At 45.2% G+C, this 27,808-nt stretch overlaps 1 protein-coding gene across 2 annotated transcripts in view; it reads right to left on the bottom strand.

Moving 5' to 3' along the window:
* The window catches only part of RDX (radixin), a 125,389-nt gene that overhangs the window by 82,928 nt on the left and 14,653 nt on the right, over positions 1–27,808 (bottom strand). Inside the window, exon 1 of one of the 2 annotated variants that reach the window (XM_065405041.1) lies at positions 8,702–8,732. The exons of the other annotated variant lie outside the window; for it this stretch is intronic. The gene's annotated coding sequence lies outside the window, so the exon portion shown is untranslated. Of the gene's footprint in view, positions 1–8,701; positions 8,733–27,808 lie in introns of those variants that run through there. 2 annotated transcript variants of the gene reach the window in all.

Below are 27,808 nucleotides of genomic sequence, written 5' to 3'. Positions count from 1 at the left end.
CCTCAGGTTCCCCACCCCTGGATTAAAGGATTAGATAACATGCCTTATTGTGAGGGACTCATCCAGCTTTATCTATTTAGTTTAACAAAGAGAAGGTTAAGGGGGGACTTGATTACCATCTCTAAGTATCTACATGGGAAACAAATATTTAATAATGGGCTCTTCAATCCAGCAGAGAAAGGTATAACAGGATTAATAGTTGGAAGCTGAAGCTAGACAAATTCAGACTGGAAATAAAGTGTAAATGTTTAACACTAAGGGTAATTAACTATTGGAACAGTTTACCAAGGGTTGTGGTAAATTCTCTATCACTGGAAATTTTGAAATCAAAGATTGGATGTTATTCTAAAAGACATGCTCTAGAATTATTTGGGGGAAGTTCTATGGCTTGTGTTATACAGAAAGTCAGACTAGATCACAATGGTCCCTTCTGGTCTTAGAATCTATGATTCTAGGCGTATATCTACACTGCAGTTAAACACCCACGGCTGGCCTGTGCCAGCTGACTCGGGTAAAGAGCTCATGTATTGTAGAATTCGGGCTCAGGTTGCAGCCTGAGCTCTGGGACCCTGCAAGGGGGGGGGATGGTCCCAGGGCTCAGGCTCCAGCCTGAACCCAAACGTCTACACCGCAGTTAAACAACCCCTTAGCCCAAGCAAGCCAGCATGGGTCAGCCACAGATTTTTAATTGCAGTGTAGACATACCCTAGAAGGGCTGAAGAACAGTTGGATGCCTGCCTAAGTGGCCTTAACTTTCTGCAGGAGAAGATTCCCTGCTCCAATTAATCTTATTAGTCCAGCGGGGCAATCATCTTCCCCAGTAATGCACCTTCTAAAATGTAAAGGTCAGGGGCTCCCTAATAGCACACTTCCTGAATCCTCTGCTGGGATTCAGGAAGTGTGCTATTAGGGAACCAATGCGTGGTTTGTTTTCCCCCTGTACTATAGGATACCATGACAGAAATGAAAAAACAAAACTTGGACTCGCTTCATGAGTCAGTTTCTAGGTAATCAGTGATCAATCCGTTTCTAAAAAGGAGAACAACAGTTTTGGATCCTGAAACAAAATTCATACCCATGAGCATACTGACGATAAAATTAACCAGTAGTAGTCCTAGCTAATCAGTACTGATAAGGAATAAGATGCTTGGAGAGAAACTTGTATATGACGTATACTCGTTCAGCCTGCAAGAGAGACTATATTAAGCTACATATGTATCCTTTCAATAATCAGAAGTTTTTTCAAAAATCTTGTAGCAATCAGACAATGTTTTAGTTTATACAAAGGCCCCCTTTCATGCACCCACCCACTTTCAACCCAAGGTGATAGCAAAACAATTTTGCTGTGGTTAAAATGTACAATACAAAAAAGTAATGCCTTGAACAACTTCCACCATTGTATGTCAGCAATCAGGGCCTGCAGCAGAGCTAATATCCAGACATCCTCATCAGTACAGCTGGCCTGCATCAGGCTGCCTGATTTGTTGCAGGGGCCAGCACACCAGCTCTTAAGCCAGTAACAGCTTGCTGGCTGCTCAATGCTTATGCTCACCACTGCACCTGCTCTTGCACTATCTTGTTCTTGCTTCCCCTGCCTTAAACTACCTTGTTCCTGCTGCCCCTGTCTTGCACCCAGCCTTGCCTCTGTCCTGCCACTGCTTTGAACCCCACCTTTCCTGCTACGACCTCCGGTTCAACCTTTGGCTTCTGACTCTGGCTTAACCCTCGGCTCTGGTATGCAGTCCCTGCCCTCTGGTTTGACTCTCAGTTCCTGCTTCCAACTACCGACTCCAGTTCTGACCCTAGTCCTTGGTTCCTGATGCCTGCTACAATCACTAGTCTAGATTGCTCTTGCCCCAGTTGTCTGACAGATTGAGCAACCCCTAAACTTAGAGCTAGGGGTCCTCAGCATAAGCATGGACCCTACTAAGGTCCCAGTGGAACTGGCAGATACCATGCAGAAACCTGCAGGTGCAAGTAACCATCCTTCAATCACATAATGTGGTCCTGCAGGTGCAGATTTCTCTGTTGGCTCCTCCTACCCAGCTCTTCCTGGAGCCAAAGATTCCTTTGCCTGACAAATTTGATGGAAATCATGACAAGCGTTGGGGGTTTCTGAACCAGTGTCAGTTCCTGTTCTTACTACACCCTTGCTCATTCCCCACAGGCCACAGTGAGCACACCAGGACCCCCAAGTCAGTTTCAAATGCAACTCTAAACACCTGTATTGATTTGACTACTGGTAAGCGCTAAGATTCATCTAGAAGCCATAGTCAACCCAGGGGCCTCAGGTAACTTTATTGACTTGAACTTTCCTAAGATCTATGCGTTTCCAACCATACGCAAGGACTCACCAGATCTGGTCAAGACTATTTATGGGCCTCTTCTTTCCTTGGGACCAGTAACCCACTAGACCTGCAGTAACAGTTATCCTCCAGGGGGACTAGAAAAACCTTCAGTTTGGATTAATCCAGGCCCCTCATACTCCCATCATCCTAGGTATACCCTGGCTTACCACCCATGACCCCCACATTCACTGGTACTGTCAACTATCCCGTGTCTCAGGCATCAAGAACCAGACCAGTATTCTCTGCAGTTCACGTCACCCACTGGATGACCCCGACCCTCAGTGTCCTCACAGCTTCGCCTGCTGTAGCCAAGATCACCCACAAATACCAAGACTTTGCAGATGCTTTTGACAAAGGGAGGTGCCCTCTCTGAACCCACATTTCAGGCTCTCCACCTGTACATGCAAGAGAATCTTCAGAAGGGATTCATTTACCCATCCACATCCCCAATGTTTGCACCAATCTTTTTTGTCAAGAAGCAGGATGGCTCTCTGCAGCCATGTATTGACTATCTGACCCTGAACAAGGTGACCATATGAAACCGCTACCTGCTCTCCATTATCAACGAGCTCTTAGACTGGCTAGGCACAGCCTATATTTTCACAAAGTTAAATCTGTGCGGGGCATATAACCTGGTGCGTGTGTATGAAGGAGACGAGTGGATGACCACCTTTCATACTTGACACAGCCACCATGAAGATCTAGTCATGCTGATTGGCCTATGCAACGCTTCATAAAGTGTTGAAAGAGTGCTGAACAACATATTTTGAGATACGCTGGACCACTCTGTCATTATCAACCTTGATGATATTCTGATTTTCCGCAAAGACCCAGCTTTTCATGACTAGCAGGTATGTAGTGTTCGTGAAAGACTACTCCAGAATCAGAATACTCTATATGCCAAGCCTGAGAAATGCGAGTTTGACCTTGAATTTCTTGGGTGAGATGATATATCCAAGGGACTGGCAATTGACCCCTGCAAGGTGACGACCATCACAGATCAGGTGGCACCGAAGGATGTCTGCGGAATCCAATGCTTCTTGGGTTTGCTGATTTTTATAGATGATTTATCCCAAGGAGTTGGTTCTCATGGTCCTCAGAGGCACAAGTTGCCTTTGATAATTTGAAACAGAAATTTGTCACAGCTCCCATCTTGGTCCACTCAGACCCCTCCAGACCATTTACAGTGGAGGCAGACACTCCAAACTTCGCACTAGGGACAGTTCTTGCCCAACCTACTGCTCCCGATGATTGAATTCATCAGTGTGCTTTTTACTTATGAAAACTCACTGCTGCTGAGATGAATTATGACAACCTGGACAAAGAATTGCTGAATATCAAAGCAGCCTACGCAGAATGGCACCATCTTCTGGAAGGTGCTAGGCTCCACTCCAAGTTCTGACATCATAAAAACTTGCAATACCTAAAAACGGCCAGGAACCTGAATCAGCAGCAGACATGCTGATCCCTCTTCTTGAGAAATTCAAGTTTGGGGTCACCTACCAGCCAGGGACAAGGACAAGGAAAGCAGAAGCATAGTCCCAAAAGAACGAGTACTACAAACCTGGTGAGGAGACTATGTCCATGATTCTCAAGCCCTCAAACTTCATTTCTGGCATCACAGCCACGACCTGTTATCCTCCATCCACTCTCAGTTATCTAGAGATCCCTTTGCCATCCAAACTCATCAAGCCTGAGATCCCAAAGAGGACCAGACCGCTACAGGCTTCATGTTGCAGGACACAAGTCTATACCATGAGGAATGCATCTGTGTGCCTAAAGGGGCCACCTGGCTTTGAGTCCTACAACTCTGCCACAATGCTCCCCTAGCAAGCTACATCAGCCATTGTAAGACCCAAGACCTGGTTTCCAGGGACTTTTGGTGGCCTACCATACGCACCTCTGCTGCGTCCTGCGCATATTCCAGTGATCTTTACTCCTGGACCAAGACCCCCATTCAAGACTGTTGGGACTCAGACAGCCCTTACACAGTCCACCTCAGTCAGGGGCCATCATCATTTCCATATACTTTATCATGGAATTACCACCCTCCCAAGGGCACAATACCATTCTAGTTGTGGTTGACCACTGAACCAAGATGAGGCATTTTGTTCCATACCAGGCACTTCCCTCTGCTCAGGAGACGGTCCACCTGTTTGCGAGCTACATCTTTCATCTCCCTGTCTTGCCTACATGCATAGTATCTGACTGGGGATCCCAGTTTATTTTCCACTTCTGATGAGAATTTCTATACTGTCCAAGTATAGATGCCCTAACCACAACAACAACGTATCACCCAAGCACCCATGGGCAGGCAGAGTGGGTCAATCAGATCCTTGAACAGTATCTACATTGCTTCCTAAACTATTATCAAGATGACTGGCTATCCCTAATCTGTCATGCTGAGTTTTCTTAAAACAAATGCCACACACACATCCACCAAGAAACTACCTTTCTTTGCTAACTATGGTTTCCATCTTCATGCTCATCGATTGCCTCCAAGCAATCTCTGGATGCCTGCTGTTACCAAACTCACAGCCTACATACAGCAGGTACACCAAGAACTCTAGAGGCAGTTAGAAGGCACCAAAGCAACCTACATACAAGTATGCTCAGTGGTCCCACCAGCAAAAACCTGGCTTCAGGACAGGGAATAAGGTGTGGCTGTCCACCCAGAATCTGCGATCAACTTACTCCTCTATGAATCTGGACCATAAGTATCTAGTGCCTTTCCCAGATCACAAAACAGATTAACCAGGTTACATTCAAGTTACAGCTAACAGATTCCCTCAAGATTCACCCAGTCTTCCATGTCTCTCTTCTAAAGCCATTAGTCAAGAATCCCTTCCCACTCCATACTACTCCCCATCCTTCACAGATAAATATTCGGGGCCAAGAAGAATATGTGGTTTGGCAGATTCTAGTCAGGTCTGAGAGAAACTACAATATCTACATGACTGGAATGGGTACAGCCTGGATCTCCTGTGCATCTTTCACCATGCTTACCCTGAAAAACCAGGCCCCAAGGTCTCTAGATGACACTCTCAAGGGATGGGTACTGTCAGGAACTAGGGCCTGTAGCAGAACTAATCTCCAGGCAGCCTCATCAGTACAGCTGGCCTGCAGCAGACTGCCTGATTGGCCACACCACCCGATTGGCTGTAAGGGGCAGCAAGACAGCTCTTAAGCCACCAGCAGCAGTTCACTGTCTGCTGTATGCTCATGCGCACCACTGTGCCTGCACCTGTGTTACACTGTTCCTGCTGCCCCTGCCTTGCACCCAGTCTTGCTTCTGTCCTGACACTGCCTTGAATCCCTCCTTGTCTGCTATCCTGCTCACTCAGGTTTGAACCTTGGCTTTGGCTTCTGATTACTGACTCCAGGCTCGACCCTTGGCTCTGGTATCCAGTTCCTGCCTTCCAGTTTGGCCCTTGGCTTTGACCTCTGACTACTGACCCTAGTCCTTGGTTGCCAATGCCTGATCAAACCACTAGGCCTGACGCCCACTCTGACCACTAGGCTAGACTCTCCTCATCCCAATCAGCATATACTGTACGGAAGAATCCCATGCACTGCTACAGACTAGGGACCGAATGGCTAGGCAGCAGTTCTGCAGAAAAGGACCTACGGTTTACAGTGGAGAAGCTGATATGAATCAACAGTGTGCTCTTGTTGCCAAGAAGGTTAACGGCATTTGGGCTGTATAAGTAGGAGCATTGCCAGTAGATTAAGGGACATGATCATTCCCCTCTATTCGGCATTGGTGAGGCCTCATCTGGAGTACTGTGTCCAGTTTTGGGCTCCACACTACAAGAAGGATGTGGAAAAATTGGAAAGAGTCCAGCGGAGGGCAACAAAAATGATTAGGGGGCTGGAGCACATGACTTATGAGGAGAGGCTGAGGGAACTGGGATTGTTTAGTCTGCAGAAGAGAAGAATGAGGGGGGATTTGATAGCTGCTTTCAACTACCCGAAAGGGGGTTCCAGAGAGGATGGATCTAGACCAGGGGTCGGCAACGTTCGGCATGCGGCGAGAAGCGGCGCGGGCGAGCGATGTGCTGGCCGTGGCTTCTTGCCGCCCCCATTGGCCCGGGACGGCGAACCGCGGCCAGTGGGGGCCGCGATCGGCCGAACCTGCCGCGTCAGCAGGTAAATAAAACTGGCCCGGCCCGCCAGGGTGCTTACCCTGGCAAGCCGCATGCCGAACGTTGCCGACCCCTGATCTAGACTGTTCTCAGTGGTACCAGATGACAGAACAAGGAGTAATGGTCTCAAGTTGCAGTGGGGGAGGTTTAGGTTGGATATTAGGAAAAACTTTTTCACTAGGAGGGTGGTGAAGCTTGCTGACTTTTGTGGATCCCATTCTTTGACACCTCTCCCCATCCATTGTATAGGGGAGCCTGTATACCTAATGTGGGGCTGTGAATTCCATTAGGCAATAGGGCACCTAAATGTTGAACATTACAAGACTGAGTCTAAGTCCCCTTTGTGGAGCCACCCTTATGTAGCACTTTGAATACATATACTGCATTCCTGTGACACAGGTAGGCAGGCAAATACCTGCAACTGATCAATACAGAAAATGAGGCATAGCAAGGTGAACTGGACTTGCCTAAAGTTACACAGTATTACACCTCAGGACTTCTTGTCTCCCAACCCTGCACTTGTTGATTCAGACTAATAAATGCCTGTCAACAAACACGTACTGTAAGTAGTAATATCAAAATCCTCCATCAGTACGCTAGTCTGACAAATGCAGCTTCACACTTCGTTAAATAAAATTAGTGTAATCAGTTACATTAGCACTGACACAAAGTGCTATTTTTAAACATCCAAGCTGATAAAAACCAACAAGGGCAAGGGAATGATGTAGTTAAGAAATGTATTTTCATGCTTTAAATTTCCTTCACTTAGCTAGTTTTTAATGGTAAGGTTGAAAACAAAGATTTGCATTATTTATATCAGACATTTATCCAACATAATATAATGTACAATGGCTTACGGCTGTTGCGACCATTATGTAGATCAGTATTTAGAGGCTTTAAAATGTACATTTGTTGTAAACAATAGCGACAGATGCTTCATGGCACTTGTTTATGAAGTAATTCCTTATTATTCTTCCATATTTGTTCATTCATTGATCCAAGCTGACGTTCTACAAGAACGTCAAGAGTTAAAAAGCCTTAGGATATTATTAGTGAAAAGCGGTTGCACAGCAGTGGAATTTTACATGCTGTATCTTGCCTTTTGCAAAGGACCAACACTCTCCCCCGGACTGTTTTACGGACTAAGTCACTTGAAACTTATTTTAAAATTGAGGAGTGAGCTCTAGTTTCAAGCTGGAGCGATTTACAAATTCAGAGCTCCCCCAACTCTCAAAAAACCCTGGAGGCGGTGGGGGAATGTAGCTGAACCTGACGCCCCGCAAAACGTCTCTGCACTCCTCGTCTGGCTGGTACGGCGCCGCGGCCGCCTCCTGGGCTGCACAGGGGTGGGTGCGTGTTTTGTTTCTGACGTGAGGAATGTGTTACAAAGTATCATCCTCATTGCAACAAGTAGCCGAGGGGCCTTACCGAGTTGCACTTTCGCTCAACCCCTCCCCGCAATTTAGGGCTTCGAGCGAGTCGGGTTTATGCGCCGCTACACCGGCTCCGGGCACCAAGAACCAAGATTAGATGGTAGCGGACGAGACAGAGCGAGCGGAAGAAAAGCATCAACTCCCATCCCATCCTGCAGCGGCTTGAGCCCCGCAGCCCCCCAAACTCCTTCTCCCCATAACCTTCCCGCAGTCTCCGAAGGGGGCGGGCAGAGAGGAGGCTGGGGGCGGACCACCCAGTGTAGAAGGGGGCCGAGAGGAGCACGGGGGGACGGGACAGCACCGGGAGAGGGGGGCGAGCAGCGTGGCGGTGGCAGGGAGGGACAGAGCCCTGGGGGAGGTGACAGGGGAGAGACAAGCGCTGCGGGGGACACAGGGCTCTAGGGAAGGAGTTACGGGGGGCAGCCCTGGAGAGGGGGCCGCGGGGGGACACAGGCAGCCCCAAGGGGCCACGGGGGGAGGCACACAGAGCCCCGGGGCCAGAGCAGCGGGGGGGGGGGGGGAACCACACCACACACATAGCCCCGAGGGGGGCACGAGCCAGGCAGTCCCGGGGGAGGAAGGACCAGGCAGCCCCCGGTAATCTGATAACGGGCTCTGACAGCTACTCGCTCCCGAGACCCCTGCCCCCCGTCGGCCCCAGGCTGGTGGGAAGCAGCGGAGACGGGGGCGGGCCGAATGCGGCCTAGTAAGCGGCGGGTCCGGCACGGCGCAGACACCAACCCCCTCCCCAGTTCTTCCCCGCGTCCCCCCTCACCTGCGGCTCCGCTCCCCGCGGGGGGCTCTGCCGGGGGACTCGGCCCCGCCGGGTCTCCGATGCGCTCTCGGTGGTCGGCTGTGGCCGGGCCCCCGCGCAGGCCCCTCCGCGGCCGGGCAGCAAGCGCTGGGGGCCGCCCTGGGCTGTTCGCTGGTGGGTCGAGGCAAGAGACACGCAAAGCACCGCTGACAGCTACTCAATATGGCGGTGGCTGCCGCCGTTTAGATTTTCCTCCTCGTTGTTACGGAGCATGCGCAAGAGGTGTGAGCATGCGCACTAGCCACAGCGAAGCCGCTGCCCTCAACTCCTCGTCGAGGGGGGCTGAGAGCGAGAGGAGCCTCGGTGTAAAAGGAGGGTTCTCGGGAGTAGGTGGGTGGGTTGCGTAGGGGAGAGATGGGGAGCACGGGGATACCCGGCGTGCAAGTACACAGCGGCGGAGGGGGTCTCGCCCCTGTGAGAAGTAGTGTTGGGGGAGGGCAGCAGGTGTCGTGTTATGCCCTTGCTGGGACAAGCCCGAGTGTGACCCCTCATTCCTCTCCCCCTGTCTATACAGCAGGCTCTTGGCATATGTGGACGCGGCTTACATAGCTGATGTAAGACTAATTTTTCACATGTCTAATGCCCATGTGTCCAGAGGTACTGGGGGGGTCCTGTCACACACCCCTGGCTTGAAGTGGTTTCCCTTATATACAGGGTTCACCGTTTGGTTGAATGGCTCCGAGCACCCCCACTATACAAATTGTTCCTGCACCTCTGCCTGTGTCATACATACACTGGCTGCATGGGTGGTTCCCAGGAGCTGTGTTTAGACCTGGATATTAGAGAGTTGAGGTGGGGGAGGTAATATCTCTGACTGGACCAACTTCTGTTGGTTAGAGACAAAGCTTTCAAGCTACTGGGCCCTGAAGAAGAACTTGGTGTAGTTTGAAAGCGTGTGTCTTTCACCAACAGATTAGTCCAGCAAAAGATCTTATTTTCCCCACTTTTCCTCTCTCATAGGTGCACCTTGACAAACCTGCTTCATGAGTGAAGTCTTTTTGAGTGCTCCATTTGGCAGCACTCTGTCACAGGAAAGCTTGTTACAAGTGTCCGTTTATTTTTTGGATTACTCCTTAGGAGCCCATGCCTGCCCTGCACTTATTCTATGCAGGCAGACCCCCCTCCCTGCACACACTTTGAAGGGAATGGGGCTCTGCAGAGTCTCAGCTGGACTTACTTGGGGAAGCTGATTCAGTCACATAGGCTGTTGCCTCTAAGGCAGGGACTTCAAGAAGAGGGTGGTATAGGCACTGACTCCATGGGTGCACTGCGGCTGGAGCACCCACGGAAAAAAATACTGTCGGGCCCCACCAATCGGCTCCTCCACCTCCCCCAGTACCTTCCACCTGCCAGCGGGCCTTGCCAATCAGTTCCTTCCCCTCCCTCCCATTGCCTCCCACCCAGGGTGGAGCAGCTGTTCAGTGGAGGTGCTGGGGGGAGGGAGCGGAGCAAGGGCAGGGCATGCTTGTGGGTGGGGGCGGAACAGGGTGGGAAGAAGCGGATCAGGGTGGGAAGAAGCAGATCAGGGGCAGAAAGGGTTGGAGGAGGGGCTTTGGGGGAAGGCGTGGAGTGGGGGGGTCGAGCATCCCAGGGAAATGAGAAAGTTGGCGCCTGTGGAAGGTGGTATGAAGCCACAGTTTCCTATGGATTGTAGAGGAGGGGCATTCCTAACAAAGACTCAGGTCTTTAAGCACTTTGGGTGGAATCCACAAAGAGTCTTAGGTATTGCAAAGCTAAGTGTTATAGGGCCTAATTTTTAGGTGCCTAGAAAATCACAGGAACAACACTGCAATCCACAAAAGCCTAGGCTCCCTATACAATGAATGGGAGAGATAGGTGACTAAGAATGCGATCTACAAAATCTAGCACACTAGCAGGGAGCTACCTGCACTAACACATAGGATTCAGAGTAGCAGCCGTGTTAGTCTGTATCCGCAAAAAGAACAGGAGTACTTGTGGCACCTTAGAGACTAATAAATTTGTTAGTCTCTAAGGTGCCACAAGTACTCCTGTTCTTTTAACACATAGGAGATGCCAAACAGAGGGGTTTGGTCTGAGCACTCCCTCTCTGAGATAGGGGCAAAAGTCCAGGCTCCAAGGAGACCCTATCTTGGCTTAGCTATCCATGAACAAGCACCTACCACCTGGAGACAGACAGTTTAGGCACCTCCAGCATTTCTTGTCCACTGGTTCCCTAGACACCTTTAAGGAGCAGTGGGTGCTGTCCAGGGTTCTCTGCTTAGTATCCCCTTCCAGATCCCTGATTTTGTTCCTGTGACCCTCACTCCTGACCCTGTTATTTTTTCATTGTCCTCTGTAATTATTTGAATCCCAGGTTCAGTAGCTCCTCCCCTTAGGCTGGGGGAGGGTCATTCAGACACAGGTGGGCTTGTGCCTGCCTGCCTCCTAGACTTCAATAGGTATAACATTTCTTGTGGAAATGAGTTAGGCACCTGCCTTACTTCACACAAAACAGCCAGAGGTGATGCCCATTTTATAACTTTTAGCCCAGTGGTTAGAGCAGTCTGCTGGCATATGAGAGACTCACATTCAATTCCCCCTCTCTTATCAACAGTTATGATTGTGAAATCTATACTCCTGTTGTTTTGCCTGTATGGTCCCCACGTCTCTACTCTTTATCTGTATGGTCTCTGTCTGATTCTTTAAATGTTTCTGTCTGTTGCATAACTAATTTTGCAAGATTTAAATCAACAAAGGTGGTCGGGTATGATTGGTTAAAGACTTGTTTTGTAATGGGCTAGGATTGGTGAAAAATACTGTTTTGTAGTACTTTAGTTTAAAATGATTGATTATGGTATAGCTAAGCAAGAGTCAAGTTTAACTATATAAACTGGGGTCCAAAAGGAAGTTCTTTAGAATCTAACTCCAGGACACAGCCCAAGATCAGAGCTGCCAGACCTCAATGCCCTGCCAACTATATCGTGCAGAAGCTGGAGCCCCAGATGACCTGATCCTGACTGGCCACCGGGAAAAGTTCATCTGCCTTATTGGGAGTGGTGAGCATTGTATGCTTAGTGTGCGTATTCTGTTTTGGTAACTGTTAATAGATAAAGGTTAAGGATATTACTGTGTAAGGCTTTTTCACTGGTAAAAGGCCCTGAGGTGCAAACCCGCAGAAGATTACACTCTGAGCCCTAGGAACTGGGTGAGTGTGGGTACTTTAATTAACCAGGTTACAGTCTGAGCCCTAGAAACTGAGGATGGGTGGCCCTGACCCCTAAGAAGTGGATATGGGTAGGTGCCTTCACCCAGAGCCCTAGGAACTGGGAAAGGGTGGGAGTGCCTAAATTAACTGGGTTATGCCTTGAACTCATGGAAGGGTAAAGATGGGGTGCCCTAGAGTGTGCAGGTAACAGAGGAAGCTCCACAGTAGACTAGCCCATAGCTCTGTGGTTAGAGCACCTTAATGAGAGGTGGAAGACCCTTATTCGAATCTTTTCTCCCCCTCTGGTAGAGAGCACACCTATCAGATTGGGCTCTGCACAGAAGTTAGGAAGCGGAATGCCTGTCTTCTGGTTTGTGGATCGCTCTGGGGCTTAGGCAGGAGATAGGTGTCTGAACACCTAAAGGGAGGCAGCAGCGTGCATGCTCAGAGGCAGAAACCCAGGCTCCGAGGGAACTTTTACTCTGAAAACTTAGGCCGTGATTGAGTTTAGGGGCTGACAGGGTTCATCAGGAGTTTTGAGGGGCGAAGGGGAGCCAGAACTGGGAACTAGCAGATACTAACTCTGGCATGTAGGTGCCCAAGTACCTTTGTGGTTCACACTTTGTGAGTAGTCCCATTGATTTCAGTATAAAGTTAGGCCTGAGAGTCTTTGTAGGACACAGCTATTCTGTTGACCACATGCAAACACATGAATGCAAATTTTTTTGGCTTCTAGAAAAAATGTAAAATTGTGGTTTCAACAGAATATATTTTCATATCCTTATTTTAGTATTTTTCTCTTTCCACCATATTTTATGCATTGTTAACAATCATGCCTGAGTAGTTTCTCATAGGAAGCTGTAGCTTCACTTCACACCATCTTCTATTTGAAGTCACTGCCTTAAAAAAGGCATAGGCCCAATGGTACTTTATTCACCTGGGTAGTATCATGAAAGTCATGCATGTGCATAAGTATTTGCTGGATTACAGCCATGATCATATGACTCTGTAAATCATGTGACTCTGTTCAACATGAAATATGTTTTGAAACAGAGAAAATAATTTCTTCCTAGTCACTAAACTGAAACTCATGCAAATAACCATACCTGAAAAGAGTAATTAAAATACTATATAAATAAAGCAAGGTTACTAACTTGAGTAAGCATTGTGCAAGACAATTGATGGAAGATTAGAAGGGAAAGTGAGATTTAAGGGCATAGGGGAAGAATAGAATATTAACACTTCCTAACTTAGGGGCCAATTGGCAGGCCAATAATTTCTGTTAGAAAACATATTACATAGACAGATGAGAGAAGAATGATAAATAAGACTACAATTTAGTCGCAGGTATTTTTAGTAAAAGTCATGGAGAAGTCACGGGCAATAAACAAAAATTCACTGCCCTTGACCTGTCCATGACTTTTACTAAAAATAACTGAGAGTAAATCTTAGGGGAAAGTGGGGGCACCTGGGGCCAGCAGCACCAGCTGCAGGGGTCTGCCTGAGCAGTGGCTGGTGTGGCTGTCCCTGGGGCCACCTAAGCAGCTGGCCCCAGAGCCAGCTGCTTGGGCAGCCCTGGGGTTAGCCACACTGGCCATTGCAGAAATCATGGAGGTCGTGTGACAGACACAGAGCCCTAATTATAAATAACTTATTTGGGGTGGGGAGAGGGAAGGCAGTCATTTGACACAGATTTCTCCTGTTAAATCACTGCCCTGGACCAAGGCAGAGAAGGTTACATATTTTTATGACTAAATAACGAGTGTGAGGATTTTGACACTACACTCCAGCCATCTCCTTATCTCCAAAGTGCACCAGCCTCAGCCAGCACCCACAGGCCCAGTGAGGACTTTAACCCTATGGTCTGCTTAGTGTTGACCATCAGAAAAGGAGGTGGTTGTTTTAGGACATCATCCCTCTTGGAGAAAGGGAAGGTTCAGAAAGCAAACACAGAGGTTAAGAACACAACAGTTCCAAGGTCACACTGGCTCTGTTCTCCTACCCCCTCCCTTGCCACATATGAACACACACGTGCTAAAGGGGCTAAGATGCTGCTTCACACATTCTGGGATTTTGTGGTGTGGGGGAAGAAAAGGAATGCTCAGGCTCTGACTCCTTTTCTATCACTCATGAGGTATGGAGGAGAGACTCAGACTATTCCTTAAGTAGGGATGGGGATTGTTGAATATTATTCTTCGTATACAGTTCCTCCTTCCACAGTGAGCAGAGGGAGTAGCAACAAAACAGAATTCTTCTGGAGAAAAATGGGAATGAAAATACTGAGGGAGACCCAGCTGCTTCTCTGTTTTGTTGTTTTATTCTGTTTTTTTTTTATAGGAAAGGTGCTCTCTCCTAGAGCGATAGTATAGCCAGGAACATCAACCAGCAGATCTCAGTATGAAGGGATCCACTTGAGTTAACAACTCTGAGTCATGCAGCAGCTATTAATATACCTTGACCTCTGGCTGTCTGATAAAGAAAGAAAGGTTGGGGGAAGAACAGAGAGGAATTTCTAATTAAAGCTGCTGCTTCAAAGAGTAGTTAAAAAAAAAAAAAAAAACCCAAACATACAAACAAACAAAAAAGAAGCAGCACCAGCAGCAAACTGCTTCCTGACAGTGAAATCATGTGGAATAATCTCCCTGGGGAAAATTATGGAAGCCGCATCATTTAAGTCATTTAAAGTTAGTCTGGACAAAACAGCTATTATGTAAAGAACATTCCTGTATGCTGGGAGGGATATGCATTAGATCAGTGGCTCTCAATCATTCCAGACTACTTTACCCCTTTCAGGAGTTTGATTTGTCTTGTGTACCCCCAAGTTACAACTCACTTAAAAACTACTTGCTTACAAAATCAGACATAAAAATACAAGAATGTCACAGCACTCTATCACTGAAAAATTGCTTATTTTCTCATTTTTACCATATAATTATAAAACACATCAGTTGGAATATAAATATTGTACTTACATTTCAGTGTATAGTTTATAGAGCAATATAAACAAGTCATTGTCTATATGAAATTTTAGTTTGTACTGACTTCGCTAGAGCTTTTTATATAGCCTGTTGTAAAACTAGCCAAATCTAGATGAATTGATGTACCTCCTGGAAGACCTCTGCGTACCCCCAGGTATATGTGTACCTCTGGTTGAGAACCACTGTATTAGATCAGTGGTTCTCAACCTTTTTCTTTCTGAGGTCCCCCAAACATGCTATAAAAACTCCATGGTCCACCTGTGCTACAATACCACGGGCAATAAACGTTAAGGGGTGGGCAGCAAGCAGGGCAACTGCCCAAGGCCCCATGCCACAGGGGGCACCATGAAGCTAAGTTACTCAGGCTTCTGCTTCAGCCCTAGGTTGCGGGACTCAGGACCCCAGGCCTCAACCCCATGCAGTGGGACTTCAGCTTTCTGCCGTAGGCACCAGCAAGTCTAACACTGGTCCTGCTTGGCAGACCCCACTGAAACCTGCTCGCAGCCCACAAGGGACCATGGTTGAGAACCACTGTATTAGATAGTTCAATAGGTCTCTTCCATCCAGTTTGTGTGAGAGAATAATGTTGTAGAGTCCAGGTGGTAAAGGGGTTTAGCCCATAAAGTTTTTAATAAGCATTTTAGATTACATATTTTGTATAGATATTTCTCTGGCACTCAATGCCATAGAATGTGAGCCCCTCACACTACAAAAAGTACATTAAATTGCCTCTAGAAGGCTGAAGTCTCTTTCCTGCCCCCCCCCCTTTTTTTTTGAGCCAATTCATTCCAGTGAAAGAATGAGGGTGATCAGTTTCTCCAGTATCTGATGTCATTACTACACTAATATTTAGGGTAATGCTGGGCTCCTGCAGAAGCATGCTCTAAAATCATTGGCCTTTCACTAATCTTCCTTATCTTTAGTCACCACAATACAAGATCTACTCCCTACTCACCCATCCATTGAAGTGTCCTTGCTGAGTACAGCAGGTATGATGGGGAGCATAAAGAGATGGAATCTTACCTAACCAGACCCTAGCCTATTCAGGGCTTTGGAGGCAAGAAGCTTGAACTGGACCAAAATTTGACAGTCACCCAATACAGACAACAGCACACAGGTGTAATGTGTTCATTCTGGTTGGCTGTTTTAGAGACAAGCCACTGCATCAAATGCTGCTTCCAGATAGCCCACTGAGCCAGCCCCAAGTATTGAATTAGCTGCAGTTGGTCATTACATGCATTAATAGAAAGTGGTGGTAGGTTCCTTTCAAAAAAGATACATTAGTTTGTCATTTTTAAAATTTTATATTATACTTTACATCCTGTCTGATTACATAACGTATGTTTATAGCTGTATTACCCCTCAATGAAAGATAAACAAGGTATATAAAGTAGTTTTATCTACCTTGTAAACATGATAGTGACTTCCCCCACCCTCCAGAGCTGTAAAATTGCATTCATATCTCTATAAAAACAGTTTACAGTCAATAAAGCATTAGAAGTGTAGTCAGATTGCATTCTTCCTAGCAGTAGAAGTGAAACTACTGAAGGGCTGTGGTTACTGCATGTTATTTTCTTTACAGAAAGCTTTCAGATATATATGTCTAATTACTCAATTCTTAAGAGGTAGGTTATAAAGATAACGTTACAAATACTAACAGAAGCTACTGTGCTATAATTGAATGATAAAGATAATAAGAAACACATTTGTTTTTCCACAGTTAAAAAACAGTATAAAATTGATTTGGAGGACTCTTGCCCAATCATAGCTGCTAGTATAGACCCCTGTGCCCATACAAAGCCCCAGTGATTTCAAGGAGGCTCTGCTCAAGCATAACAGTTGGTCCATGCAGATCATTGCAGAATTGGGACCTAATTTTGCTAAAACTAAATATATTCATCTGACACTTTACTGTATGATCTGACGCTCAAAGAGGGAAATTGGATAAGGCATTTTGGAGATGACAGCTTTTGTAAAAGGTTACATTTTTGGTAGTGTTTCCTAGTTTTGTCATATCAAAAAGAGTTGTGTACAATTTCAAGTTTATTTTATCCTGTTATCCAAAATATATGCCTTTGACTAGTATGGAAATGTTTACTGTGTTAATAGTTTAGACCTTGACCCTGCTACTCTGTGAATAAAGTCTCACATATGCTTGAATAGGTGCAAGATTGGAGTCCTAACATGCTGGGAATATTTATCCACATGACTAAATTTATATACAGAGATCTATTAATGTGCTTAATATTTGCAGAAATCAACCCATAGTCATGTAAAACTATTGCAATACCAGTGTTAGAATACCATTAGCAAATTTATGCTCTAAAACTAAAGTGTTTTATTAAAATATTAAAAGAATCATAAAAAGTTTAAATTAATAGGTGCTTGGCCTGGTTTATATTTTCTACAAGAAAAAAATAATACTTTAAAAAATTCCAGAAGACAACAGAAATACAGGGATGGTGGTTGTTAGATGGCTGTTAAGAAGGTTCTCCTGTTCTAATAGTATCCACCATCACCAGATAAAGAAACATGTCTTTGAAGAAAACTTTGTTTCATAGCATTCTGTCTGGCAAGGAATCACTTACCAACAATTGTGATTGTGAAATCTATACCGCTATTGTTTTGCCTTTATGGTCCCCACTTCTCTATTATTTATCTGTATAGTCTCTGATTCTTTAATTGTTTCTGCCTGTTGCATAACTAATTTTGCAAGATTTAAATCAACTAAGATCGTGGGGTATGATTGGTTAAATAATTGTTTCATAATGGGCTAGGACTGATGAAAAATACTGTTTTTTAGTACTTTAATTTAAAATGATTGGTTAAGGTATATATAAGCAGGAGTCAAGTTTAACTATATAAACTGGGGTCCAAAAGGAAGTTCTTTGGAACCTAACTCCAGGACACAGCCCAAGATCAGAGCTGCCAGACCTCAATGCCCTGCCAACTATATCGTGCAGAAGCTGGAGCCCCAGATGACCTGATCCTGACTGGCCACCGGGAAAAGTTCATCTGCCTTATTGGGAGTGGTGAGCATTGTATGCTTAGTGTGCGTATTCTGTTTTGGTAACTGTTAATAGATAAAGGTTAAGGATATTACTGTGTAAGGCTCTTTCACTGGTAAAAGACCTCACAAATCCACAGAAGATTACGCTCTGAGCCCTAGGAATTGGGTAAGGGGGGGTACTTAAATTAACCAGGGTTACGCTCTATGCCCTAGAAACTGGGCAAGGGAGGTGCCTTTTCCCGGAGCTCTAGGAACTGTGAAAGGGTAGGGTGCCTAAATTAACTGGGTTAAGCCTTAAGCCCACAGAAGGGTAAAAGCAGGGTCCTAGACCATGCGGGTAACAGATTTGGTGAAGAAGGCGGGCAGCCTAAGGTTGTTTGAACTGAACTGATGGAGTCTAACTCAGTAAATAATAGCAGAATACCTGTATCTTCTGTCAGGAAGGATCGCTAGCCAGCTGGCAGAATTACTACCCCAGAGCAACAAGAGGGGTGGGGAACAAAGAAAAGGGACCAGGAGAGGTATGGGCTAGTTGAGGAGCCCACCCTCTTTGTTAAATGGGTAGTGGAACAAGGCCTATGTCCATGGGAAGGGATGGTTCTGCGAGGAAAGCAGGCTCAGGCTCAGACAAGCAGCATACAGTCTGCAAGCAACAGATAAAGAGATTCAAAAACATGCTGGGAGCCCAGAGGGGCATAGTGGCAGGAGTAAGTATAGGCACCAGGGACATAGACCTCTGGGACAATACTTGGAATGGTGATATCTCGGCTAAAGAAGGTGTCATTTTGGGAGATAAGTAAGTGATTTAAGGAAAGAGTGAGAAGTTACCACCACAGGGGTTGGAGGGAATTAAACAATTAAAAGTTGTGGAAATGTTAAAGAGGGAAAGTGTTATAGGAAGAGAATTTTTGGTTTCTTTGCAGCCATTCTGAAGGAAAATGGGCCCTTGTAAGTAATCAATTGTTAATAATTGCTGCAAACAGGCAGAAAATCTGATTAAAATTATTTGAATATGGACAGTTTAGTCAAAATCACTAAAAAGAACATAAGGGGTTTCCATTGGAATTTAACTGCCTCCAAATGCATAAAAGGGAATGTAATTTGTGTACAGCTGTGTACAAATACACCTCTACCCCGGTATAACGCTGTCCTCGGGAGCCAAAAAATCTTACCGCGTTATAGGTGAAACCGCGTTATATTGAACTTGCTTTGATCCGCCGGAGCGCTGCTTTACTGCGTTATATCCAAATTTGTGTTATATCGGGTTGCGTTATATTGGGTTAGAGATGTAATTAAAGCAGTGCAAGAGATGTTAAGAAAAAGAGAATTTGTGTGTGTGTAAATATATTGTGTAAATATGTAAGGTTTTAAGGACCTAAACCAACACGGTTTGTTTGTAAAAACCCTGTTTTGTAGGTTTAAGATGAATTGGTTTTGATTTTTTTTTTAAAATAATGCCATTAAAAATCCAATTGAATCTCTCATTCAAAGTTGCAACACTACTCTTTTGCCCGACACAAGCAGCTAGTGTGGTTTGGCTTTGTTATTTAGCATTTAACCCTTTGGTACTTTTATGCTTTATAAAGTTGAATATCTTTTTAAATAAGGACCAGAGGATATGGCCGTGACTGTGGTAGGGATAGCCAGCACCAGGAGAATGGGGAGAGATTCTGGATTTTTTTTTTTTTTTTTTGGTAACAAAATAGCAGATAAGAGCTGCAGCAAACAAATAACAAATTAAAAAGACAGTGCCCCTCTGGAGCAACAGCAGGGGTGAGGTGCACAAAAAAGCAATGTTAGGAACACTGAGCCTTAAGGTGGCTCTGAGTAATCAGAATGTCACTTTGATAAGGGTACATGAATACTCTAAGCACTAAATAAACAGTTACACCTTATGTAAAAATTGATATGGTTAATATAATGTTTTGGGAGTTAAACTATGTAAGAAATATGCATTTTCCCATGATACATGCAGTATATATTGTAGAAGGGCTAAAAGAAATGTAAACAAAACCTGTTACTTAATTAAAATCTTGCAAGGGCTCTAAAAGGAGCCACGAAAGGTTATGTTTTCTTTTTCAGTTTGCTGTGTGCTTTAAAAACAAACAAAAAGTAAACAAGGTAAAACCAATACTTTAAATTTTTAAATGAGCCCAGTGAACATTGTAGAAAAAGACCAGCCCAACAGTATACCCGGTAAAAATAAATTTGTCAAAGAAACAAAACAAGCCATGGTTAATATTGTTCCATTCTTCATAACCGAAAGCATAGAACGGGGCTAGAAAATTGTTTATTTTATTTTTCAAAATCTCAAAGGAAAAACTAACAGCCAGTGGTGTCTGTGTTGATGCAAATTACCTAGCTGATAGGGGAAGGTGAGAACTGCCCATAGATGGTAGCACAAAGGGGCTGCAGATAATGGACACACCTGGCCAGCATGTAAATTTGTGTAAGCAAGAAGGCTCAAATTATGACTCTCCAGGAAAGGGAGGTGGGAAACAAGTCAGTCCTGATACTGAGAGACAGGTTAACCCTTAGAAGGCAAGTGTCCCTTACAAACTTACCCCACCAAAACCCCAAGGATATAATTAAATTAAAAAGCCCATGCAAAGATTCCAAGAGGGTTTTGAAGACACTGGCCTCGGAGCCAAATTGTCGAAATAAAAGGTGTGGTATAACAAGATACTTTTAAATGCCCACTTGTAATAGATTTGATGCTAATGTTACTGTTAATATTAAACTTTGGGATAAATTAAATGTTAATGAGTAACCCTGTAACAATGTATAATGTGTATGATTTGGGGGGAAAGCCTTTAAGCATGCTAGAAATGGTCATTGGAAACATACCTCATATTTAAAAGCCTTATGGTAATAATACTTCTCAGCTATTACCTGTGAATAAACTTAAAATTTGGCACAGCATAGAAAAGATTACAAACCTGGTCTGCTGTATAAAAAGGGGAAACTGAGGTACACTACCTCATGAATTTCATGACTGAACAGTGGGATAATTCACCCTAAACCCTTAAAAGGTAGAAGCCATTAAAATCTGGCCTGCCTATAGAAGAAAAACACAGGAACGTATGGGGGTAATTCCTCTGTTTTGCCTGCAATCAGCAAGGAGATTTGTAAAAGGAAGGGGTATTTTAAGCAATAATCTGCTGCCCCATAATGGGGGTAGAAAGATCTTCTTTTTGTCTTTCAGAACTTCAGGAAAAGCTGCGCCAGCTGAAGAGCAGCCCAGAATACCATGGATCTACTGTCGCAACAAAGATCAGGTTTTGTGTTGTTGCTAGCATTGTTGTGTATTTTAAAAATGGGGAAACTGTGTTAGGCAGAAAAGGATTAATGGACACTTTAACTGTATTTACAGAAACAAACGCTGCAGAAGGGCAGAGTCAAGGAATGCCAGTCTGTTAACAGGGAAACATCCACAGATGGTGGAGGCACGTTTAAAGGCAAAATATGCCTGGGACACAAGGTTTATCTGTTGGTGGGAATGAAAGGATAAACATAAGAATTTTAAGCACAAAGTCAAATTACGAAAGGAAAGAAAGGGCATGTGAAAACATTGGTTGCTGGGGGAAAAAAATCAGTAATAATTGGCGAGTCTTAATCAACCTCCAGCCTGGAAGCCTGCTGAATACACCTGGATGTTGTATAAAATTGGATGTAAGCATAGGTAGCGACTCCGTGGGTACTCCGGGGCTGGAGCACCCACGGGGAAAAAATCGGTGGGTGCAAGCTCCCCTCACCCTCCTCCTCCCCTGAGCGTCCCCGCTCCTCTGCCTACCTCGTAGTGTTGCCCGCCCGGCCGCCACCAAACAGCTGCTCCGGGAGTCGGGGGAGGAGCAGGAACGTAGCGTGCTCAGGGGAGGAGGCGGGGAAGAGGCAGGACCAGGGCGGGGATTTAGGGGAAGGAGTTGGAATATTGGCAGGGAGGGGGTGGAGACTTTGGGGAAGGCGTTGGAATGGGGGCGGGGCCTCATGGAAGGGGTGAAGTGGGGGCAGGGCCGGGGGCAAAAGTGGGGGTCAAGCACCCATGGGAAAGAGGGGAAGTCGGTGCCTATAGATGTAAGGAAAGGAAGGCCATTACAGTACCTTCCCTGACTACTATAAGGGGCAGTACAGTAAAGGCCCAGTAAAGGTATAGCTGCTCTAACACTATCTCAGTATGAAATACTGAACGTTATTGCAATTGCATGGCAGTCAGGAGGAGTAGGTAGCTCCCAAGGAGTGTATTGAAAACTGCTTTGGGTGGAACTGGATTAGGAGTTGGAATACTGGATGCTACTAACATAAAGGTATTGGCAAACAAAGTAAGTTATGTTACAGTTGAAATACAAGAATTGGGAAGCCCATCAGTGCATCCTTGTCAAATTAGGAATGGGGCAACAATTATTTTTTAAAATACGGCCGGTGTGGCCACAGCAAAGTGAAAAAGATTTATTACTTTTTGCAGGGGCTATGGAAACAATACAAGAAAATGTGTCCTTAGCATTAGCCTGTATACAGGCCCAAGATATAAGTCAGCAATTGGTCATCCAAATGATTCAGGAAGCCATGCAAGGAAACTTGCCTTTGGAAATAAAAAAGTTGTTGTGGAAAAATGTTACAGAAGGGGAGAGACAATTAATGGCGTGGTGGAAATTTGTAAACTCTACACTAAATAAAGACCAAATGGTTCTACAAGCATATGTAGGAATCATACACCCCAGTCTCACTATCAGTATATATCCAGTGTTATCTGTGGGAATCCAGCTAACAAAAAATTTGGTTATGTATTCCGCTGATCACCATTCCTGGGCATATAAAGAACATCAACAATGGAAAACTACTGAAATCTTTCAATGTGTGGCCCATGAAAATTTGAGATGTGTGTGAGGATCAAAATTTAAAAGAAAGAGACGGATATTTTTATGTTAAAGACAAAGGAACCCAAAGATGTATGTTTGATATAGTCACTGAACAAAAATCAGCTGTTGTGTATGCAGGAAGGGGATGTGTTTGTGTTAGGAGTCATTGTCCAAGGGTAGTAGTAGATGATAATGAATAGTATGTTATGACTTATTTAGTTAATAATGTTTTTGCATTACAAAGATTAAAAGTTGTGATTTTGAATACTAATTACCTGTATGGACTGTAAACTACTTGAAGTTTAAACCAAAGTTGTATCACACTGTAACACCTGTAACCTTAGGCATGAATATGATCATGATAAGAAAATTGTTGGTCCATGCTATATTCCATTCACATTTACAATATATTGCACAGACAGGAGAACAAATACATATTGAAGTATATGATCGTACAGAAATCACTCATGCACTGAAAACTATTGCAGTTGCAGGACAACACTCTTGGTGGGAAACACTATTAGGGTGGTGATCTTCTGCAACTGGTATGCTAAATATAATGGTTCACCCTATTGTGGTGGTCACTGGAATCCAATTGGCTTTATTAGTAAGCATAATAGCTTTCGCTTGCTGGATGAAGAGAACTGTTCGGAGAATACAGGAAGCTGGCATACAAAGTCAAATAAGGCCCTTGTTAATTATACCTAGGAGGCAAGCCCAAGCTCAGCAGGTCTGAATACTGGACTCCTGGAACAGTAATGATGATGGCTTTAGTAAAAGTGTCATTAAGAAGGGGACTGTAAAGTCTGAGGCCTTTTTCTTTAGTAAGCAGCAACAGCCACATTAGGATAGCCGCAGCCATGAGTTAAAAAGCAGAAAGTCACATCCTCACATTCCATCTAAATTGCATCAAAACAGTGTAATATCAGGCTGTTAAGAAGTTGCTCCTGTCCCAATAGTACCTACCATCACCTATTAAACAACTTAAGATCTGTTTCTTTAATAAAACTTTGTTCGATAGCATTCTGTCTGGCAAGGAACCACTTATCAACAGTTGTGACTGTGAAATCTATACTTCTATTATTTTGTCTTTATGATCTCCACTTCTTTATTGTTTATCTGTATGGTCTCTGTATGATTCTTTGTTTCTGGCTGTTGCATAACTAATTTTGCAAGATTTAAATCAACTAAGGTGGTGGGATATGATTGGTTAAATAATTGTTTCATAATGGGCTAGGATTGATGAAAAATACCGTTTTTTAATACTTCAGTTTAAAATGATTGGTTAAGGTATATATAAGCAGGAGTCAAGTTTAACTATATAAACTGTGGTCCAAAAGGCAGTTCTTTGGAACTTAACTCCAGGACACAGCCCAAGATCAGAGTTGCTAGACCTCAGTGCCACAGGGCCGCTCAGAGGGGGGGGGCAAGTGGGGCAATTTGCCCCGGGCCCCGCAGCGGCCCCCACGAGAGTTTTTTGGGGCCCCTGGAGCGGGGTCCTTCACTCGCTCTGGGGGCCCTGGAAAACTCTCGCGGGGCCCGGGCCCTCGGAGCTTCTTCCGCTCCGGGTCTTTGGCGGCAGTTCGGCAGCGGGGGGTCCTTCCGCTCCGGGACCCGCCGCCGAAATGCCCTGAAGACCCGCGGCGGGGGGTCCGTCCGCCCCGGGACCCACCGCCGAAGTGCCGGGTCTTCGGTGGCAATTCGGCGGCGGGGGTCCCCTGCCGCCGAAGACCCCAGGCCCCCTGAATCCTCTGGGCGGCCCTGCAGTGCCATGCCAATCATATTGTGCAGAAGCTGCAGTCCCCAGACGATCTAAATCTTGACAGACCACAGAGAAAAGTTCATGTGCTTTATTGGGAGTGGTGAGCATTGTGTGCTTAGCACACGTATTCTGTTTTGGTAACTGTTAATGAATAGAAGTTAAGGATATTACTGTGTAAGACTCTTTCACTAGTAGAAAGCCCCGCAAACGCGCAGAAGATTACACCCTAGGAACTGGTTATCGGTGGACTGGAACCCTAGGAACTGGGTAAGAGTTGGTGCCTTTCACCCAGAGCCCTAGGAACTGGCAAAGGGTGGGGGTGCCTAAATTAACTGGATTATGCCTTGAGCCCACAGAACAGTAAAGGTGGGGTGCCCTAGAGTGTGCTGGTAACAAGGGGGCACAGCGAATTGCAGAATCAGGGCCTAAAACACTTACAAGAGTAAAACCTATTATGTGAATTAAATTGTGTGATGGGTATATATACACAATTAGGCCAGAAAAAGGCTAACAAACCACAGGTGGAGAAAGAAAAACTACTCCTCTCCTCCTTGCCAGAAGAACCTGTCAGAGCCTCCAGCTGAGGATGGCAAGTTCTCCAGCTCTGTATCTATGAGTGGGGGGCAGCTCTAACTGGGGACTGGTACAGGAAAACAAATTCTCCCTCCTGTTTATAAAAAAATGAAGTATAGAAAGGGTGATTCAGGAACCTACGGTCCAGTCAGAAATTCTGGGCAAGAGCAGATGAAATAACCTCTTTGCTGTCCAACAACTTCTCTTTAGAGCTGAGACTCAACAAGGCAGTTAGCAAGCATTTTAGGTTAAGGTCCAGGGAAGTTCTGTTGGGTGAGAGACTTAAAGGGACAGGACCTTTCCTCTCAGTATGTCTGTCCCTAATGGGACAGGAAGACACCCTGCACTTTGACTACTCTCTGTTTTAGCACATCCTGGGAGCTGAGATGAGCGCTCGTTACAGGATAGCCATTTGAGACACTGAGTGGGCCATAAAATTTACCATCTGGCCATGCTCCCCCATCTGGCCTCTTCCAAAGCTACTGTGGGTCCTACTTCTGTTCTCATTCTTCTCTAAGAAAGGAATTTGCTTTCTGCTGCTGCAAGAGTTATCCATAATAATCTAATTCCACTTCAGGGTCAGATTGACACCTTTACTCATGTTTAAGGCTACGATTTTTTCACGTGACTTCCAGTGACCTCCGTGAATTCAGCCTTGTCAGACGGAAGCTGGAGGGTCCCCCCACCATTCCCTGTGGCTGCGGGTGCCGGGGCCCCCTGGAGTTCCCAGTTGCCATGGGCAGCGAGGCTGCAGCTCCTGGCTGCCACGGGGAGTGGGAACCCCCCCACAGCTCCCGGCGGACGGGAGCAGTGGGGGCCCCCTGGAGCTCCGAGTTGCTGTGGGTGGCGGGCCCCCCTTGCAGCTCCTGTCCAACACAGGCAGTAGGGCCCCCTGGAGCTCCTTGCAGCCTTCCGAGCCGCCGCGGGCACCAGGAGTCCTTCAAAGCTCCCGGCCTCCACAGGTGGTGGGGATACACTGGAGCTCCGAACTGGGGAACTGTGGAGCTCCAAGCCACCTCACATGGTGGGGGCACCCAGAGCTTAGAGCAGCCCCCGCAGCTGCCCAACTTCTGCAGGCGGTGTGGGACCCCTCAGCTGGACTCCCCATTTTGTCAGGGATATTTTTAGTAAAAGTCAGGGACAGGTCAAGGGCTTCCATGAATTTTTCTCTAAAGCCCGTGACCTGTCCGTGACTTTTACTAAAAATATCCGTGACACAATCTTAGCCTTACTCATGTGGAGTAGTCTTTTATGCTAGAAGAGGTCCCATGGAGTCAGTGGACCATTTCTAGAGTAGTGTGCCACTCAGGATAAGGGTGTCAGAATCTGGCCCTTTTAAGTGACCCTCAATACCCACCTCTTCTACGCTAATTAAAACCAATTTCCATACGAGACATTAGTTAGCAAATTTTCATGATTCATCTATTATCCCCACTTACACCATCTTATTTTAAGATTTGCTTTTGTAAATGTTGTACATTGGTATTAACTTTATAACATGCAGTACATATTAAGACTGAAGCAACTAACTGGCTTCCTATAAACCAGCTGGGACATGTCTGCTCTTGTCTCAATACGTTGTGTCTCCTCACCCAAACATGCCTTCAGATATGTGAATCTGTCAGATGACACTTACTATGATTCCTGCTCCGGGCCACTTCACATTTTTATCTCATTCATGATTATAATTGTTCTGACAAGTGCTAATTGTCCTAAAGTGACTACATTTTTTTTTAAAATGGATAGTTCTGCTTATTTATAACCACAAAATGACATTCAGGTGCATAGCACTGAAATTAAAGTCATTGGCTTATAGACATACAGCATCATTCTGAGAGTAGTCAGATCAAATATGCCATACAGTTGTCTAAAACAGAAGACAAATGTATGTTTAAGTTCATACATTCATAGAGTTCTTTAAACATCCAAGCACTTAAAGTGAAAAATAAATAATATAATGAATCAGTGCTAAGGTAATAGTGAGAATAAGATTAATTTTAGCTATTAATTCAGGAAGTATACTCTTTGGAGGAGGCTACTTTCTTAGGTGAAGAAAGGAATAATCATGTGAACGAGCTGCTAGTGTATCCTTTTCAAGCTCCAATACAAAATCCTTATAGGTAATGCACAGTGTGCCTGTCCAGGCACACGTGATAGCATTATAAATGGGACAAAAGCTTTGTGAATAAGCAAAAGCATCTTTAAAAAAGAAAACATCAATCCACTCCTTTACGGTGAGTCAGTCAAGATATGAGCATAGGACTGAAGTGCTTAAAGATCTTGATTACTGTAAATATTCTGGGAGGCAGAATCAAGTATATCGAGTCCAAAAGACAAAGGGAAAGTGCAAGAACGCCCACCTATAAATAATTTCAGTTTTTCAGCCAAGTCATATTGGGCAAGGCTTTGTCTGGATCTCTTTATTCCTCTGAGAAAGTATATGTCGGAACCCACAGGAATTCTCAAAATGAGAGAATCAGCCACCTTTGCCTTCCCCACTCTTCCTAAGTAGAGTAGTCAAAAAATGCAGGTGCATGCACACACACCTCTACAACTTGTTTTAGTTGAAAAGCCATTTTTAGTTCAAAAAAATCCCCCCAGAAGTATTTGACAATTTTTCCCCATTAGTTTTACTCCTGAGCTGCACCAAGCACAGCACAAGATCTGCTCCATGAACACACAAAGCTGCTCTGAAGAATACAGCTGCAGTCTGCAGGACAAAA

Source organism: Emys orbicularis, chromosome 1 (assembly GCF_028017835.1).
Source record: "Emys orbicularis isolate rEmyOrb1 chromosome 1, rEmyOrb1.hap1, whole genome shotgun sequence".
NCBI classification, from domain to species: Eukaryota; Metazoa; Chordata; order Testudines; family Emydidae; genus Emys; species Emys orbicularis.
This window is presented reverse-complemented; position numbering and strand designations above follow the sequence as displayed.